This window comes from Trachurus japonicus, chromosome 7 (genome assembly GCF_045865225.1).
Source record: "Trachurus japonicus isolate A0001 chromosome 7, Traja_1.0".
NCBI lineage: Eukaryota > Metazoa > Chordata > Actinopteri > Carangiformes > Carangidae > Trachurus > Trachurus japonicus.
This window is the reverse complement of record NC_140913.1, coordinates 4,240,989-4,247,905: the sequence shown is the minus strand read 5'-3', so window position 1 is coordinate 4,247,905 and position 6,917 is coordinate 4,240,989.

Here is a 6,917-nt window from a genome sequence, read left to right as displayed (position 1 = left end):
TTCCGACAATAGACTTCCATTCATCGTAATAGCGGGGTTTTTTATTTTTTCTATTTTTCTAGACCCCGCTATTCCGACAAGGCTATTGGGGAAACCTCCCCACTCCAAACGGACAGACGGACCTAATCAGAAAGGAAACGGAGGCTGTGCATAATTAACTGCAAAACAAGCAAAAACTTCATATTAACCCAGGCGAAAAAAAAGTATACTTTAACATACTAAATTTAAGCACACTTAGTGTACTTCATAAGCACAAAATTATTGTACTCAAAGTGTGTTATTTTCGAATACTAAAAACGTACTTAGTATACTAATGATATTTCATTATTGCTACTTAAGATATACTAAAATACAGCTTAGTGTACTTGACTGTACTATTTTGAGACACCATTAAGATCAACTTAAATATACTTAAGTACACTTTTCTCTACTAATACTGTACTTATTTATAATGTTCTTTAGTTCGATTTAAAGTATACTTTAATCCACTTTTCAGATTACTATTAATAAATTTAGAATATACTGGAAATGTATTTCTAATTTAATCATAATGTGTTGCCATTGCATTTTAAATATACTTACAAAAATTAAATAAAAATTAAAAAGTTGTACTTAAGTATATTATAGTTCATCTTAATGGTGTCTCAAAATAGTACAGATAAGTACACTAAGTTGTACTTTAGTGTGTCTAAAGTAGCACTCATGATATATCATTAGTATACTAAGTGCACTGTTAGCACATCGAAAATAATATACTGTGAGTACACTAATTATGTGTGCAGAAAGTATACTAGATGTTTGTCATTAAAGTACACTTCAACGGTACACAGAAAGTATATTTTTTTTATAATTAATTTGAATTTCAAATTACTTTTAAGTAAACATAAAAAATAATTAGAACATACTTAAGGTAGAAAAAAAGTTTATTTTTAACGCACAGCATTACAGGGAAAATGTGCATAATAAAGTACATTTAAGTACATCTTTAACAACATTTTCAAACAGTTTCTCTTCATTGTGACATTTTTATTCAAATTTGGATCATCTGACCCCAGAGAATTCTTTTTAGTCATACTCTTTAACAAGTTAACTAAAAAACAATAATAAAAGGAAAAAATAAAAAGAAACAATAGCTGTGCTAGCACTACCCTGCTAGCTGTGCACCGCAGAGAAGCTAATAATGACAGGGATGAACATTTAACTGCCTTTTGAAACTTTTACATGTGAAACATTGACACAGTTTGTTTAAACTCAAAATGTATGTCCACCAAAAAACAAACAAACAAAAACGATTACAAACAGTTACTGATGTTACTGCTTACTGTTTCTTTTTGCTCACAAAATTCTCATTGTTACATTTTCTCCGAATCACTGCCCTCACATCAGACACATTTGTTCCTGGAAATTCAGCAATAACTGTATCTGTAAAATAGAAAAGGACAAATAAAATGGTGTTACAAATCATGCTTTTCCAGAGTTATCACATTAGCAAGAAGGGGGCATACATACATGAGGACAATCTGAAACATGTTGCTTCTGGCTATGGCCAAGGCAAGGGTAGAGGCATAAAAACAAAATTATAATAAGGAAAAATAGACTTAAAGCAGATAGGCTGTTCAGCTAAAATGATATCAAACGCTCTAAAATGGCAGCCAAAACCAGAAAGGCGAGGAAGAAAAAGAAAAACGACTATTCGAAGGGATCGGAGAATAACCAAAATGGCAAAGGCTCAGCCAATGATCAGCTCCAGGAGTTTCAAAGGAGATCTAAGATTGCCTGTGAGTACTGTAACAATCAGACGACGTCTATGTGAAGCCAAGCTACCACCAAGAAGCCCCCGCAAAGTCCCATTGTTAAAAAAAAATACATGTAATGAAGCGGTTATAATTTGCCAAATAACACATTGACTGGCCTAAAAAGAAATGGCGTAATATTTTGTGGACTGATGAGAGTAAGATCGTTCTTTTTGTGTCTAAGGGCTACAGACAGTTTGTCAGACGTCCTGCAAACACTGAATTCAAGCCACAGTACACAGTGAAGACGGTGAAGCATGGTGGTGGAAGCATCATGATATGGGGATGTTTCTCGTACTATGGTGTTGGTCCTATTTATCGCATACCAGGGATCATGGATCAGTTTGAGTACACCAGAATACTGGAAGTAGTCATGTTGCCGTATACTGAGGAGGAAATGACCCCAAACAAGACAATGACCTCAAACACACCAGCAAGCGTGTAAAGAAAGATGTCAACACTGCTATTTTTATGAACATTATATTTCTTGACTTTCTGTAAAATATTATCAAATTAAATAGCTTTTTCCAATTTACTTGGTTTGAAATAGAATGTGCAGTGTCCCCAATGCAGTTGTGTTCCTTAAAATACAATTTATTTGAAGAATTTTGAGGTTTACTCACCTTTTTAAACACACTGCTATTATTATGAACATAACTGTATATGTGTTAATATAAGTCTTAAATAGTTATATCTTCCGATCTTCTTCCCGATATCACTTACATAGTGAGTGTTTGGACCGAAAACACGGGTCTCTCAGTCCCTCTGCTCTGCTCTGAGCCGAGGAGAAAACTTTTCTCGTATCCTACAGTTTTTATCCAATGAGGAGAGAGAACGACATGAAGGGCTGTGTGTGCAGCCAAGGGATGCGCCTGAATGTGGTGACGTAGGGACGAGGACTGTTATGGTGTGTTCAAGGCAGCCCGTAACTGGTGTTTTTCCGACCTGTGAAGTCGTACCAGTTCGATCTGGTACGACTTCACGGGTCTGAAGTTACGAGTGACCGTTATAGTGACTTTCACAGGTAAAACAGGTCGGAAAAACACGACAAAAGCCTGCCTGGAACGCAGCATAAGCCAAAACGACCAGATCGCTTACTTCTGCTTTAACCAATACTTACCAACAAGGGCACTCAGCTTTTCCGGATTTAGCTGCTCTTTCGTTGTTCCAGTAGGCCCTGGTTTTCCTGTGAGAGTCGAGGATGCCAAAACATCCCGCCCAAAGATGAGCACAGCTAAGTCCTGTGTGAACAGGGACATTCTTGTTCGGTTTAGTCTTCGGAAACAGGTTTTGCTGACCTGCACCCCCGTGTTGCCCAGGGAAATCTGTGTCCAGGAATTAGAGTTAGTCAATTATAGGAATACGTTGCTGGAATGCATTTCTTAAAAGACAAAGCCGAACTCCATCCATCCATCCATTGTCCGCCGCTTATCCGAGTCCGGGTCGCGGGGGCAGCAGTCGGAGCAGGGATCCCCAGACTTCCCTCTCCCCGGACACTTCCTCCAGCTCTTCCGGGGGGACCCCAAGGCGTTCCCAGGCCAGCCGAGTGACGTAGTCACTCCAGCGTGTCCTGGGTCTTCCTCGGGGCCTCCTCCCGGTGGGACATGCCCGGAACACCTCACGAGGGAGGCGTCCAGGGGGCATCCTATACAGGTGCCCGAGCCACCTCAGCTGGCTCCTCTCGATGTGGAGGAGCAGCGGCTCTACTCCGAGCTCCTCCTGGGTGACAGAGCTCCTCACCCTATCTCTAAGGGAGCGCCCCGCCACCCTGCGGAGGAAACTCATTTCGGCCGCTTGTATCCGGGATCCAGTTCTTTCGGTCATGACCCAGAGTTCATGACCATAGGTGAGGGTGAGAACGTAGATCGACCGGTAAATCGAGAGCTTTGCCTTTCGGCTCAGCTCCCTCTTCACCACGACGGACCGATACAATGACCGCATTACTGCGGCCGCCGCACCGATCCGCCTGTCGATCTCGCGCTCCGTTCTCCCATCACTCGTGAACAAGACCCCAAGATACTTAAACTCCTCCACCTGAGGCAGGAACTCTCCCCCGACCTGGAGGGTGCAAGCCACCTTTTTCCGGTCGAGAACCATGGCCTCGGACTTAGAGGTGCTGATTCTCATACCAGCTGCTTCACACTCGGCTGCAAACCGCCCCAGTGCATGCTGAAGGTCCTGGCTCGAGGGAGCCAACAAGACCACATCATCTGCAAAAAGCAGAGATGAAATCAAGTGGCTCCCGAACCGTACCCCTCCGGCACTTGGCTGCGCCTAGAAATTCTGTCCATAAAAATAATGAACAGAACCGGTGACAAAGGGCAGCCCTGCCGGAGTCCAACACGCACCGGGAACAGGTCTGACTTACTGCCGGCAATGCGAACCAAGCTCCTGCTCCGGTCATACAGGGACCGTACAGCCCTCAGCAGAGGGCCTCCGACCCCATACTCTCGGAGCACCTCCCACAGGATGCCACGTGGGACACGGTCGAAAGCCTTCTCCAAGTCCACAAAACACATGTGGACTGGTTGGGCAAACTCCCATGCACCCTCGAGCACCCTGCGGAGGGTGTAGAGCTGGTCCAGCGTTCCACGGCCAGGGCGAAAACCGCATTGTTCCTCCTGAATCCGAGGTTCGACTATCGGCCGAATTCTCCTCTCCAGCACCCTGGAATAGACTTTCCCCGGGAGGCTGAGGAGTGTGATCCCCCGGTAGTTGGAACACACCCTCCGGTCCCCCTTTTTGAAGAGAGGGACCACCACCCCGGTCTGCCAGTCCAGAGGCACTGTCCCCGACTGCCACGCGATGCTGCAGAGGCGTGTCAGCCACGACAGCCCCGCAACATCCAGAGACTTGAGGTACTCAGGGCGGATCTCATCCACCCCCGGTGCCTTGCCACTGAGGAGCTTCCGGACTACCTCAGTGACTTCAGCTTGGGTGATGAATGAATCAACCTCTGAATCCTCAGCCTCTGCTTCCTCGACGGAAGGCGTGTCAGTGGGATTGAGGAGATCCTCGAAGTATTCCTTCCACCGCCCGACGATATCCCCCGTCGAGGTCAACAGCTCCCCTCCTCCACTGTAAACAGTGTTGGCGGAGCACTGCTTCCCCCTCCTGAGGCGCCGGATGGTTTACCAGAATTTCCTCGAGGCCGACCGGTAGTCCTCCTCCATGGCCTCCCCGAACTTTTCCCAGACCCGAGTTTTTGCTTCCGTGACCGCCCGGGCCGCCGTCCGCTTGGCCTGCCGGTACCCGTCAGCTGCCTCGGGGGTCCCCCGAGCTAGCCAGGCTCGGTAGGACTCCTTCTTCAGCTTGACGGCATCCCTTACTTCCGGTGTCCACCACCGAGTTCGGGGATTGCCGCCGCGACAGGCGCCGGAGACCTTACGGCCGCAGCTCCGGACGGCCGCGTCAACAATGGAAGTGGAGAACATGGTCCATTCGGACTCAATGTCTCCAGCCTCCCTCGGAATCCGGTCAAAGCTCTCCCGGAGGTGGGAGTTGAAGACCTCCCTGACAGGGGATTCTGCTAGACGTTCCCAGCAGACCCTCACGATACGCTTGGGTCTGCCAAGTCTGACCAGCTTCCTCCCCTGCCAGCGGATCCAACTCACCACCAGGTGGTGATCAGTTGACAGCTCAGCCCCTCTCTTCACCCGAGTGTCCAAGACATACGGCCGGAGGTCAGATGACACGACTACAAAGTCGATCATTGACCTCCGGCCTAGGGTGTCCTGGTGCCACGTGCACTGATGGACACCCTTATGCTCGAACATGGTGTTTGTTATGGACAGACCGTGGCTAGCACAGAAGTCCAATAACAAAACACCGCTCGGGTTCAGATCGGGGAGGCCGTTCCTCCCAATCACACCTCTCCAGGTAACACTGTCGCTGCCCACGTGAGCGTTGAAGTCCCCCAACAGAACGATGGAGTCCCCAGTTGGGGCACTTTCCAGCACCCCTCCCAGGGCCTCCAGGAAGGCCGGGTACTCTGCACTGCCGTTCGGCCCGTAGGCCGAAACGACAGTGAGAGACCTATCCCCGACCCGAAGGCGCAGGGAAGCGACCCTCTCGTTAAGTGGGGAGAACTCCAACACATGGCGGCTGAGCTGGGGAGCTATGAGCAAGCCCACACCAGCTCGCCGCCTCTCACCATGGGCAACTCCAGAGTGGAAGAGAGTCCAACCTCTCTCAAGGAGTTGGGTTCCAGAGCCCAGGCTGTGCGTGGAGGTGAGCCCGACTATCTCTAGTCGGTACCTCTCAGCCTCCCGCACGAGCTCAGGCTCTTTCCCCCCCAGCGAGGTGACATTCCATGTCCCTAAAGCCAGAGTTGTCGTCCGGGGATTGGGTCGCCGGGGCCCCCGCCCACGGCTGCCACCCAAAACACACGGCACCCAAAACACACGGCACCAAAGCCGAACTATGAATGCCAAATATTAGTCAAGTTGTAATTTCTGCAAGTGGTCTTCAATGAATTAAAGTATAATTTCTGAACAAATGGAAAAAAAAAATTCTATCAAATACAGTACGTGCAAAATGTGGGTCGAGACTACAGAGACAAAACTGCAGAGTGAACAGTCAAATAGTTTACAACAATTTTGGATGAAATGTTTCCCGTAATAAAAAAGCAGTATTAACAAAACGTGTATAAATGCAATACATACCATTTCTGGAGCTGGACTGGAAGAATCAGAACTTGTACTGTCAGTGTCCATGACAGGTGGCATTCTCTTCATGGTTGTGATAAGATCTCTGACACACCTGACTAAGGCTGGTATTTCTGCATTAAGGAAAAAAAACACAAGTCACAGATATATGAGAGATAAGGCTCCTATCGATACAATTACTGACATAAAAAACATAAGCAATTCTTCTTTGTATGAATACCTTTCAGAGCATCCATCACTTCCTGTTGCATGGGAACACTGGATCTGGACTGATCCATCAGGACACTCTCCTCTTCACTTTCCCCTTGGCGGAGGTCCTGCATAAATGAAAATGTCAACAATGCTATGTTAGTATGACTCACCTGGAGTGTAGCGTTGTGTTTCTTAAATTTTCTTGCCAGTGAAGGCGGATTATTGTGAAGCCGCTTTGCCATGTTCGCATGTTTTGAAACATAGA